This window comes from Panthera pardus, unplaced genomic scaffold, assembly GCF_024362965.1.
Source record: "Panthera pardus isolate Hobbes unplaced genomic scaffold, ASM2436296v1 HiC_scaffold_2, whole genome shotgun sequence".
Taxonomy (NCBI): domain Eukaryota; kingdom Metazoa; phylum Chordata; class Mammalia; order Carnivora; family Felidae; genus Panthera; species Panthera pardus.
Window position 1 is genome coordinate 56533427 of NW_026526765.1, and position 14031 is coordinate 56547457.

A 14031-nucleotide genomic window follows, 5' to 3' on the forward strand; every position below is an offset into this window, starting at 1 on the left:
ACAACACATCTTTCTAAAAGTTCAGAGCCAAGTCACCTTAAAAGAACCCTGGCCAGAGTGGTGGGGGAAGTACAAAATGAAATCCATTACCATGGAGGGTAGAGATGTTCGGTTCCTCAGAGCCTGTTTCTAAGATGGGCTGCTGGTGTATTACAGAGTGGGGAGGTGACTATGCTTGTCACCCACCATTTCAAAATGATTAGAAAACTGAAATTCCCAAGAAACAGGAGGTGAATTCTCATTTTCCTCAGTGAGGATCTGGACTGTTGGCACCACTCAGGTAACAGCTGCTGTAAATGAAAACCTTAAAAAAATAAAATATTTTGTGTAAATGCATTTTCGTCTTAAGTATAGTTGTTGGTGTGGGTTTCATTACTTTTCCCTGTCACCATATGATAGAAGGACGTGGTTGTGCCAACTTCTTATTATACTATTTTATTGCCAGTTGCGCCCAATGGCTCAAGAGCTAGTGTGTCTATGCCAGCCATAACTTGGTATTCCAACAACAGTGGGGACCCATGGGGGTGCTCTACTTTGGCTTAAATAAAATTGAAATTAGAAAAAGAGGTGACTCTCCAGTTTTTAACCAATCTTGATCTTTACTTGTTTCTCAGGCTTATATCAAACTGCACTAGGTAGCAATCATTTTTTCTGCTTAATTTTGATATTTAAAATTAATACAAGCCACTTATCAAATATAAAAGCTTAAATTTTGAAAATTAACTTTTCACAATCTGAGCATTTATGCATTATTTCTCTTTTGTATCCACCTCATCCCTTAATTTTGAAAATTCAGAATATATAGTTAACGTGTGAAATTCTCATAATCTCATTTTTCTTAATGCATATTGAATTTGACTGCCTGATTGTTTCTTCTAAATTAATGCAGACATATTCAGAGATGAGATAATTACAAAACTAAGCGTAAATGGGAGAGGAGTGTTGACCTAAGTAAATAACAGGAAAGGGACAAATTGTTCATGTATTCTCTTTCCAATGTAGTTAAAGAATTTTTTTTAATTCCAAAGTGAAGTGTAGATCAGAGAGCTACATTTAACTAAAAAGTTTAAAGACAGATGAATTCTGAAAGAAAAAGGGAGCAATCTGGGTTTCCTGAACAGATGTGTACTGATGTACTTTGGCTTATAACAAGTAAAGTGGATAGTTAATGATAGAAAATGTTAAAACAATTTTCACAAGCAACTTTAGAAGTGATAGATGAGCTTATGATATAGATTTTGGTGATGACTTCACAGGTACATGCTTCTCTTCAAACTCATCAAGTTGTACACATTAAACAAATATAGCATTTTGTATGTCAATCATACCTCAATAAGGTTTTTTTTATATAAAAACAGTTTCATCAACTTGTCAAAAATAAAAAAGCAAAGCTGCCTTTCAGTAGTTTAATTTCTGAATTATATTCTGGATTAAATTATATAACTACTAGGCACACTACGGTAAGTGCTTCTTGCCTTTTTTTTATTTTTTTCTTTAGAAATGAGTGCATGAAGGCAGAAATTACTGGAAGGGAGGTCAGGGTAAGTCATATCATATTTATTTCTTACTTTTGAAGTGTAAAGAATACATTGTGTAAAACTTGTTCAGGAACTCTCAGGGGCTCGTGTCTCAGATAAATTAGACAAATTGAGTTTTTCAGGGGAAATGAGATGTTTGCTATAGCTATGCTACACAGAAATATGCCACTTATCCCTGACATTTTGAGACCCTGCTTTCTGCATGCCAGCCATCTTACTGTTCCACATTGTTAAGTGTATCATGGCCAAAGTGGCAAAAGAATCTCTGGATGAATTCCCATTTTAGAATTGTGAGTCTCATCTCTCTGTGTAGCTTCTTTGTTTTGTTTTGTTCTCTGTTAGTCTGGTATGGCATAGATAGTGCTTAAAATCGCAGGGCAGTACTAAGCTAGGCTTCCAAATGTGACCCATGTTGAAGTCCAAGTGCAGAAGGTCAGGTCACAGACTGGAGTTGATTATAACATAATCATGTTTCTGTTAATATCTGTTTAGTCTTTTTAGTACCACTTAGTTGTTTTTCTATGAAGTTTAAATGTATTTGACTTTATGAAAGGATAAAGCATTTGTTGTGTTATAAATAATCATGTAAAATCGAAAGCCATGGACTTCTTACCGATGACTTGTATGATTTACTTCACTTCTAGTGTGTAATAGATCTGCAAAAAATCATTTTCTTCAAGTAGAGAATTAGAACAAAATGTCTTGAGAAATTTCCTGAAGTTATTCAGAATGTAAATGAGTAACAAAGTCAGAACAAATAGCATTTTCATGTATAATAAATAACAATAAAACCAAGATCTCCTTTGAAAGGAAAGAGGAAGAAAAGAGAAAAAGGAAGAAAGAAATGGAAAAAAAAGAGAAAGCAGGGGAGAGAAAGGGCAGGGAAGGGAAGAAAGGAGAGAGGGAGGGAAGGAAGAAAAGTATGGTTGTATTGTAGATTAATTTTTCCTAGTTGTATATTCAGAAGTCTAAATCTGATAATGGTACTCATTTATCTTTGATTGTCAGTGCCTTGTTAAATCTTGCCGATTCAATATTCAGCAGAACACTAAAGGTTTGGGGATAATGGGAGTTGTACAAAGGGTGGAATTCTGAGCCTTCCTTCATTTTCAGATAATTCAGTTCCACATGGGCTTTGCATATTGTGATTTTCTATAAAAATGTGTTTTAAGAAAGAGAACTTACATGGCAGTATGCTGATATCAGTTAAATCTAGCTGGTGGGGACCTGAGTGTCTATAACATTGATTATTTTGCTTTTCTCTGTTTTTGAGATGTTTTTAAATTAAACATTAACAATTCAAAACATTATTTTTTGAAATATCTGCACACGTTCAAAAAAATGTCTTTGAACTTTATTGCTCTGTCATGTCACCAGCATGTTAACTGAGACTGAATGAAATTATCAACATTTTAACCAAGTAGATTGCTTTCCTTATAATGAGAAGTCTTAGTGTATGTGACAGAGATGGGAAAGTGTTGATATTATAGTTTCCCTCTTGCACCAGCTAATAGAGGTTGGCTGTCTGTTTGTCCTGGACATCTCCTAATTTATTCTCCACTCTTATTTCAAGTGAATAGAATTTTTAGATGGAAGTGAGCAGTCAGAAAAGGACTACATTTCCAAGGCACGTTTACCCATGTGACTGAGCTTAAGCCAGTGGTCTATATTTGGAATATCGAGTGATAGCTTATGGAATTCTTCCTCAAGAGATGGCTGCTTCATTATTTTGCCCTTGGCGAGAAGAAAGTTCTAGGTACAATGTAGAGAATACCACACTGTCTCTGACATTGTCAAGTTTCTTCCCATTGCTTCATGAAATGTGGATGTGATATTTGGAATTCAGTCTTGGACTGTTAAATGTGAGCCATCCGTTTGGGAGGGGATAGATGAATATTTGGGTTTGTATTTTTATAAGCTGAAAAAGAACTAACATCACCAGTATTAATTGGTTTCATAAAGGAGCGAGATTTCGGCGAATATGTATGCAGGGTTTGCAAACTGGTAGCCCTCACATCAGTGTGACTCAAAGACATTATTGGATAAAAAGGGTGTAGATATTTTACCTAAATATTTAGAATTGGGTCTTCTCTTGAAAAACAAAAGGTAACTCTAGGAACACTGAGCCCATGTTCTCACATGGCCCACATACTGTGAAACTAAAGAGCCGCAGAAACAGCAGAGTTGGAAACAGCAGAGTCCCCTCAGTCCCTATCATCCCCTTATATCTCCTCCATACCTCATTTCACTCAATCCACTGAGCCCTGCAAGTAAGGAATTGTACACCATAGGTCAGATGCCAGGTGGACTTCTTGGAAATGCATGCTTTACACTGCATGCCAGAAAGAAGTGATATGACCCTAACTGCAATTCCACATTCTCCGAAATACCAAATTCCTCAATGTAATTTCTGCAAATCTCCAACAAGATCAAGGTTTTCAGGATATGTCTTCATTCGGTCTGTGTTGTTTACCATGTTGACACAGACATGAAACTCATTTCCACAAATCAGCCCACTAATACAAGCACAGTCATCTTTAGAACAGTGTTGCTAATAAGAGAAGTATCACATTAGGTCCTACATAACAAATTATTATCATGTTAGACTTTAAAGTTCTCCAAAAACTTTTTTTGTTGCCCTAAAGGGCTTCATGGTTGGCACCCTTGCCATAAAAGTTCTGTAGTCTCCCCTGTCTTCTCTCTCTCTCTGCTCCTCTTTTCTCTTCCTTTCACTCTCTCATGTGCCTTCTCCATCTTAAAAAAAAAAGTGCATATAGACACACACACACACACACACACACGCACACACTTTTCTTCAGGCCTTTCAACCATATGGAGTGGTTTTTCCTTCCTCTCACCATCAGCCCTAGGGTTCTCAGAGTTTCATATTCTATTTCCAAATATCAAGTTTGATGTGATTGTTATCATTCTGTGCATTTATTCATGTTCTCCAAGCAAAATGAGGCCTTCTCTGATGAATACTGGAAGCAGCTCTTCAGATGATACATGTGTTTTTCTCTCTCTCTCTCTCTTTACCCCATAAAACACAAAGCCATAGCTTGCCTTTACTATGTGACAGTTCTACTTACAGATTATGTATGTCAACAGCCACCATCATGTGTGGTGAAATTTGAAGAAAGTTTTGAATCCCTGCTAAGGGGACCCACACAGGAGAAACCTCAACTTACACACTAAGGAGAGTCAGAAAAGGCATGGTCACATACAGGGAGCCACAGGTGGTTGTTCTCTTTTCCCTTTGGTGTTTCTGTAAAGGAAAATCACGAAACATCTGAAGAAGACATAGATCCTAGAAGCATGCTATGTAGGAGAGAATTTGAAACATGAGGAATACAGAAATGAATGTTAGACCTGAATATTTCAACTTGTGACATTTTGCAGATAATTTTTTTTAATTCTGTATTTGTAGCAATGATTGTGACTTATTAATTTGCATCACTAAAAAATGTTTATTTTTTTACCAGCAATGAAGGCAGCCTTTGTATATAATGATATCTATGTGTAGGCCAGGGGTTTTATACTGGTGGATTTTGGAAAGACCATTTGTCTGATTTAGCTAAAAGCAACTGGACTCTGTCTTTCTGAAACCTAGCATAATGTGAGGAATGCCAATTTAAGCCCATTTCATTCTCCACAGTGTTCTTCTAGGAGCTAAGATAATGAAATATGTTCCATTTGAGCCTCCCTACAGAACAAAACAATCTAGCCAGATTGTAAATTAAGTAATGTATTATAAATTATGTAGCATGCAATGCCAAAATGAGGCATGGCCACCACACATAATTAACCTGGAGTAAACACTAAGTGCATCGACAATCTCAATTCAGAAACTTTAGGGGCCAGAGATGAGAGGAAGAGGTTTTTTTTAAGTATATTTTTATAGTTCAAATTCATGTGTTGAACCTGAAAATTTGCATCCTATTGTCTAAAGACAATTAATAGTTTACTAGAATATAAATTTCCTGGTGTTTTAATCTATCTTCTGAATTTCATAGCAGTTTTATAAAATATCTAATTAGTATATATCATAGTTTTTTTTAGTATGACCCCCAAATTAGCAACTGAAGACAGAGCCCATCCTACAAATCTATCAATCTCATAGCAAATTTGAGAGGGTAACTAAGCCTTCAGAAGTTATGACATACATCATAGCTCATGTTGATGTTTTCTTTCCTTTCCTGCCTCCTACCTTTCTTTCTACTTTCCTTCCTCCTGCCTTTCAAAATTCCATGATTAATTCTCACTCTGTCTTTAAAAACAAAAACAAAAACTTGCTGCTGTGTACTGGATTTTTTTTTATATTCTTTCATCAAAAGATAATTTTTCATCTCCTGTAGACATTTTTGCTTTGCCAAAATGACTTTTTGCTAGGTTGTGGGCACAAGTAGTGTGTTGTTATTTCACACTTACCTGAAATGAATACATTGCTGACTCGTGGTAAAATTAGAAATTGTGTTCAACCATCAAAATTTCTGGTATTGCTTCTAGCACTAAACATCTTGAAAAAACTTGTTTGCCCTGTTATCACTTTCCTATAACAAAATGAATGTAAACTAGTGTCTGAAAGGCTCCTTAATAATTGATGTGTTTGATTAGTTCACCTGGATTCATTGCCCCATCTTTTGAATTTCTATTACCATAAGGATAACTCTCACATGTTTCATTTAAAAAATGCATAATTATGTTGCCCCCAAATTATAACAACTCTATGCCCAATGACAGTTATTTAGTTTGATCCCTCTACTTTTTCTTTGTATTATTCTATAAGTAATTCAGTAGACTTCCCCCCCATTGTTGACTTTCATGTTATTTTTTAATTTATTTTGTATATATTGAATAAATATTGGTAAGAGAGGCAGATTGTAATTTCTAATTAAACTTTTTTGTTAGATACCTCCAGTATGTAATAAATTAAAAAGATAAGGAAATTAATATTTAATTCCAAACTAACATTTAACTTTTGTAAATGTATTTCCTAGCATTAGATTGTTCTTTTCTCCTTAACTATTTGGATAAATGGGAAATGATGTCCAAAACTTGACTATAATCAAACCTGATTTTGAGACATTTGATAAAGAATAAGGGGAAGAATTTATTAAAATTCTGTCTTGCAATTACTGTGTTAATACATTATCAAGAGGCATATATAACTCATATGCTGGAGCGCCACTATTCACCTATGCTCATGCTTCGCAATACAAGACTGAAACATATTTATAGCAACCTCCCTCCAGTATCAAGGGTAATAGATACGATAGACATAGCCCAATAGTGATCCCACTTCTCTTGAATTCTCAGTAGAAAAGATTTTGAAATGCTAGTGCTCCAGTGCAGCTTCAACACATTTTTCTCATTTAAAGAAAAAAAAAAAAAAGTCTACTAGTCACTATTAAGTCAAGCCAGTGCAGTAAGTATAGAAAACACATTTTGACCTGCTCTCCTCTGCTCAGTCATTTCTGACTGACTTATTTTGGCTTTCTGACTACTCTGTTAGAATCCACCAATTAGCAGAATTTTTAATCTAATTACAATTATAAAAGAAAGAACTTGAACTTTTTACAAATGTTTTTAAGTCACACTGCAGACATTAACTGTGGATATTCTAAAATAGAAAACAGTTAAAAATTATGACATATAAAATTAATAGGTACTTTGTCTTTCTTCCTAAGCCAAGTGATGAAAAGCTGTTCTCAAATTTGACACCCCTCTGAGTTAGAGTTATTTAGACATAGGAGGCTTTTCAATATTTGCAGGTATAAATCTGATCCATTAAAAAAAGTTAGGCTTGCACCCTTTTTCAAGAAAGTATTACATTATTAAATAGGTTCATGAATGCTCCTATCCAAAGAGTCAAGAATTTCCCTAATAACAATGAACATATACTGAAAAATATTACAGAGAACGTTCAATGCAATTATAAATCACGATAATAGTTACATTAAAAAATTAAGAGAACATTGTCTGGAAATGGTATACTCTACAGGAATGACTTCCCCACTCAGTTTCCGAGAAGAGAATCTCCATTAGTTTACCGTAGAGTCATAAGACATTAAAGACTCAACAAATATGATGCTACCTTATGATATTGTAAAATATGAATGGCAAGCTTACCTATGCCCTAATTTGGAAAATAATTTGCAACATTAGTGGATTCCAGCCAAAATAAAATATCTGTTTTGTAGTACCTCTATCATCTTAGCTAAAAGTTGTTGGTTTTCAAGAGAAGTCAGCCCTGAAAGATAAAACAAAATGACAGTAACAAAAAGATGAGCTAATAATTCAATGACTATTTTTTTTTAATTAAAGGAATCTGAGTAAAAAAGAAAATTAGAATTTGTTGGATTGCCAGAAAGTTGTTAATATAACTTTAACTCTTGATCTTAAGTTTTATTAAGGAAGGGAAAATGAAGAGGAAGAGAGCAGCATATGTGACTACTAAATCTAGAATGTTTGTATTTGTTTCCCTTTCTGCCACACAAGGAAAAAAAAAACATAAAAGACATTGTTACGCCTAGATGTAACTAAGCATCATGTTAGAAGTTATAGCTTAGTCCTGTAATACTTTATTTCTTCAGCCAAAGAATGGTCATCAGCACAATTGTCCATTGTGGTTTATTGCCTTTTCATGATACTTTGTAGTTTTGATCTAAGATTTCAAATGCATAGAAAAGGAGCAACACATCTACCACCAAATTGTGAGTACCTGACAATCAAAAACATCTCTGGATAGTTGAAATCAATAAACCATTTTATTTTTGAACTCAACGAAAATATGTCTATTTTTCAGGGCTCTAAAATTATAAATGTAATAGACAGCATATCACTTTTCTCATGAGTTGATATCAAATTCACAATAAGTGAGAAATGATCTCAATTTAAAAATACCAGAATAGAATGAGTCAAATCCAGGCAATTTTTTAAAAATTTAATTTGTGAGACTTACTATAAAAGTATCTTTGTTTTATCAAACCTGACTTTAATATGTGTATAAAACAAGGGCTATTTAAATTATTTTACTTTCATTTTATTTTAAATAAATACTGACTTGGGAGTTTTAATGCACTGGTGAAGTGATGGCCTGAATAAGAGCTCTCACTTTTTCAGTATTAAAAATGATCATCTACGGATGACCTATATGGAGGCTTATAATCACAATGGGTAACACTTCAACAAAAGAATCAATTTTAGGAGAAAATGTAGGGACAAATATAGGGTCTTTGTAAAATAGGAACCAAGTTGATCTTCTCAAGAACATTCTTTTAATCAGTGTGATAGAACATAAGAAACCAGAGTATAAATCAACATCTTCATGAGATTTTATTAATTTTGTCAGCCAACAAATATACATTTTGTAGAAATTATGTGCATAGAACTGTGCAGAGACTTAGGTGACTAAGGTCCTTGCCTTCAAGGGTAACAAGAAAGAGACAGACCTATTGTTCCAAATGGAAAGCATTTCTAAAAGTACCCATGTCTCCCTACTCTTTATGATTCCATTTAAAAAGGAAGGGAAGCTAAGCATTGATGGGTTATAATATGAATGCCTGCAGACAGGCAAGTGGTATAGAGAACGATGCTAATAAATTAATCAGAAGTCAAGATGAACAGAGAACTATAATGTGGCCTTGAGGAACATGGTGCGGAATGTCTTCAGGAGGGGGAAAAAGTATTTGGAGAAAGGGAATAGCGTGTTAGGGAAGGGAATAGAAAGGGAGTAGCATGTTATCCAAATGTCTAGTAAAATATCAATTCCTATTTCACCATTTTGGGATTGGCCTAATTTGACATAAAATTGAATTTAAAACTCCATTGTTATCTCAATATTTTGCTCATTTATTATGTATAGACAGACAGGCCACATCAGTTTTTTAAACCACGCTATATTGATTCTGATAGATTTTAAATTCTAAAGGACATTTTTGGTGATGAGGAAATGATTTCAATCTGCTGTCCAAAGTCAAGGCACAGAATTTCAAATTAGACATGGCAAGCCTAATATTGAGGACATGTACTTCCCCCCTTGAACTTGAACATATTTTCAAAGCTATCTGTGCAGAAAATAGGAAAAGTATTTATTTTAAAAAGGAAAAAGAGAGAGCAAAAATATGTTGAAATAATCAATGGCTGTACAATAATATAAAGAAATTGGATAGATTTGTCAGCATGTCAGTCAAAAATGAATTACAATTGTGCTAAAGAAATCAAGGTAAAAGGAATTTCTCTGGGGAAAAGTGGCATGCAAAATAAAAGCATTAGTGTGACATACAGTTTACAGAAACTCTCTTTGTGGAGATTAAAGTTTATGTTTGTTGACAGTACAACAGGAACATGTCACACAATATAGAAATGATCATGCCATAACCACTTCTTAGTTGATGGCTTGATTTTACATGCAGTGTTCGACATTAGATAGAATTCAACATGCATTTCCATCCACTGGCATTAGCTGGAGTAGCTGCCTGAATTCATAGATGCAATTATTTGAGACCAAAACATTTTCTGCCATGAGGTATTTTATGCCATCAAACGATAAGGGCCAGCCCTTTTGCTCATACACTAAAAATTACTTTAGGAAAAAATGAACAGAAATTGAGTTATATATATTTTATTTTATAGACATCATTTATATCCATCTCTGGAGTCTGACAAAGGCTACCTGCATTCTCAGAAAATTAAGACCCACTGTAAAAATTAACAATTGTATTACTAATAGCAGAATTAGTGGGAGCAATGAGTGTAACATACATTTATTTGGTGCTCATTTTTTGTGAAGAGCACTTTTTGTGTTTCACCTCCTTTAATTCTCAGAGCATTGACAGTGCGGTGGTATGTCAATAATCTTTAAAGAGGAAACGAAACTTAGAAAGGCTAACTATACAAATGAATCGATACCCAGTGAACAGCAGATAAAGAAAGAGGATCCGGTTTCAAGAGGTCCAAGTCATTGTATACCAAAGATGTCGCAAGTTAAGGTATGATTCAGATAGTCACTACACTTTAAGTCATTTCTCTTGGGTAGTGTAGTATGTCTTATAAAAATCTGCAGAAAGAGATAAGCAATCTAACGGGAGTCCTAATTTTAATCAGTAAAGCAATGCAGATTTATTCTTTTGTGTAGCTTTCTATGGGGCTCTAGTTTCTTAATCATGTACATTTATGCTAATGGAACTATGAGTAGTATAGTTATGACCAATCTTAGGAAGTAGTAAAGTTTTTTACTACTCTATTCTCTGTATATTTTTAGTTACATCACCATGCTATCAGGGCTTACATTTCCAATATATATACTGCCATTTGCAGGAGTATTTACAAACCTTAGGTGTTTGGATAGTGGTATATTGGCAAAAGTTTAACAGCTGGCTCTCCAGAAAAAAAAAAGGTATGCATATATATGCCTATATAAGTTTATTATAAGTTTTAATAATATGTAGGGCCCAATTTACCAAAAACAAAAAAAATGCAATACTCATTATTGTAAATTCCACATGGCCAATTGATTCTTGAAAATTCTTCCCCTGATTTTTGCCAAACTCTTTAACTAACTTATAACTACCTAACTGTTCTATCAAATGGTTGTAATCAATTGATTAATGTAGTAGCTCTGACTCGAGTATTGGTTTTCATTCTTACTTACATTAACGAGTAAGACAAAAAACATGTATTTTGGAACTTCATTCAGTCACTAATGATGTAGGCAATTTCTTTACAGAATTGAATATTAGTTTTCAAACACTAAGGTAATATTTCCTCAGTTTTTTGTGTGCTATTAATAAGGTAATAGCCACAGATGTGACATACTTTGAAATTTGTCTGCATTATTAATATTTTATAATTACTTTCTTAAGTCTAAGTTAGGGTTCAGCCAACTATCGCCCACAGGATAAATCTGGCCCACTTCCTACTTTATAAATAAAGTTTGCTTGTAACACTATCAAACCTATTTGTTCATATATTGCCTATATCTGCTTTCACAGTATAATAGCAGAGTTAAATAGTTGCTACAAAGAATGTATAGTGTATACAAAGCTTAAGTATTTACTGTCTAGCCCTGTAGAGAAAACATTTGCAGTAAAGAAATGTTAAATCAAGCCCTGATTTGTAGTGTTTACCAATTTATTATAGTGTATGCTACCAAGTAAACATGTACATTTTAAGCCCAGTAATATACCAGTAAAATGTTGTAATTAGGAAGTTGTGTGTTGAATTGTGTCCCCAAGGAAAGATATGTTGAAGTTCTAAAATCCCTGGTTCCTATGGATGTACCCTTTTTTGGAAGTAGGGTGTTTGCATGTAAAACAAGGCCATGCTAAATTAGGATGGGCCCTAAAATCTGATGACTCATGTTCCTATGAGGAGAGACAAACATGAAGACATAGAGGGAACACAGAGAAGAAGGCCCTGTGATGATGGAGGCAGAGACTACTTATGCACCCACAAACCAAGGAACACAAGTTACCAATGGCCACTAGAATTTAGAAAAAGCAAGGAAGGAGTCTTCCCCTGAACTTTCACAGTGAGCATGAGAATAACTTGACTTTAGGCTGCTAGCCTCCAGAAATTATGGTAACTTTGTGGTAATTTGTTATGGCCAGTCTCAGACACTAATACAGAAGTGCGAAGTTTTGAGTATTTACTATCTTTGTTTTTCATAGAATCAACTTTATTGTACATTTATATAGCTCAATTATTAATGATGGCTTTGTTCAAGAAAAATTTCATGAAATTTCTGAAAATTTAACAAAATCAGGGGCCAGCTTGGGTCTGTTTCAGTACATCATTCTTTAAAGACAAACAAACAAACAAACAAACAAACAAACAGTAATGGCAAGGCTACATCCTCCTCTGGGGTAGAGAGTAGATTCAGAGCCTAGGTTTGTTTACATCCTTCCATGTTTCCAGAAAGCTAGTTTATAAAAGTGGGACACAGTATGGAGAGATTTCAGGAAATGAATGAGTTAAATCTTGCTGTTGAAACTTTAGCAAAAGTTAAGATCCAAAAATATTTGATTTGCCTGAAATGAACTTAAGAGAGCTCAAGTCCTGGGCCTGATGGATGAGATTTGATTTTGAAATCCTCCTGATAGCGTTGCCTCAACTTCTGATGTATGCTTTGTTCCAGTCAAGACTGGAAAAGTCCAGTCCAGTCCAGTCAGTTACTGTATGGGACTGAACGATGGGTGTGAGTATCAGTTGGCTCAGTCTTGAACGGCAAAATGAGGCAGAAGAAATGAGGTGGGGTCCATTATCAGCCTTCACTTAGAAAATAAAAAGAAGTTTAGAAATTTCTAATATAAATTATTCATTGCGTAATTATATTATGTATTTCCAAATCATGTTTTCTCCAAATTGTGGCTCAGTATCCTGCATCTTAGTAACTTATATTTCATATGTCCATATGTTATCACTTAATTTTAGTAGTACTGTTTTTTTTTAAATTAATGTTTATTTTTGAGAGACAGAGAGAGACAGAGAGAGAGAGAGAGAGAGAGAGAGAGAGAGAGAATGAGCTGGGGAGGGACAGAGAGAATGGGAGACACAGAATCTGAAGCAGGCTCCAGACTCTGAACTGTCAGCACAGAGCCTGACGTGGGTCTTGAACTCACAGACCGTGAGATCATGACCTGAGCTGAAGTTGGTCACGTAACCAACTGAGCCACCCAGGTGCCCCAGTAGTACTGTGTGTTGCAACTGTCCCCTCCTATGCCAAAGTAATGTACATTCTGTGTCTTATTATAGTAAGCCTGAAAAGTCAGCTGCTAAACATTTAGTAATGGGAGGATATGTTTACTAATAGGATCACGTTAACCATAAAAATGCATTAGATCTGAAGGTCAGTTGAGTAAAAATTAAAGTTCTTTATTATTAATTAAAGGATGCAAGACCTTCCTCTCACCTTTGTGTCCCTTTCCATGCAGTAGTGAGAGAAGTTGATATTTGCTGACTGTACATTCGTCTGACAGATTTCTGGTTTCTTTCTTACTCCACAAGGTCAAGAGCACTATTTCATATTCTGCCAGCAGTCATGGGGAATTCAAATCTATGGTTTATCTCCTTATAGGAAAGCCCTTTGGTATACTAAGTATTTGGACACTCGTCCTTTTTCTCCATTCCTGTACTTAGCCAAAATTATTATGTGTTCATTGTCATCATCTTCCAGGTTGTCCTCCCAGCTTAGTTTGAGCATTTATTGGAACACTTGCGGTTGCATAAATGTTACCTATAACAGACAGTCTGCACTGTCTTCAAAATGAGAGACCCCTGTCTTGTGCTGTATGTTGATCTTCTTGTTGTTCATTAATAGCAGTAGGAAAGCCCTAGCTATCAGGACCAAGTTAGTCAGAAATACTTGGTATGAAATCATATCCCCTGTAAACATTGTGATGCACAAAATGAAAATGCTCTATCTCCTGGGGTAAATAAAAGTATATACCTTATACTTAACATTTGACAATGTGATGTTAACTTGAAAATTAAT

General features: G+C 34.7%; 1 long non-coding RNA gene across 2 annotated transcripts in view; it reads left to right on the forward strand.

Annotated features, from left to right (window-relative positions):
* Positions 1–14031, forward strand: part of LOC128778262 (uncharacterized) — a 636253-nt gene that overhangs the window by 36131 nt on the left and 586091 nt on the right. For both annotated transcript variants that reach the window (XR_008423739.1, XR_008423740.1), the window contains exon 2: positions 1499–1541. This is a non-coding gene — a long non-coding RNA (uncharacterized LOC128778262). The remainder of the gene's footprint in view (positions 1–1498; positions 1542–14031) is intronic.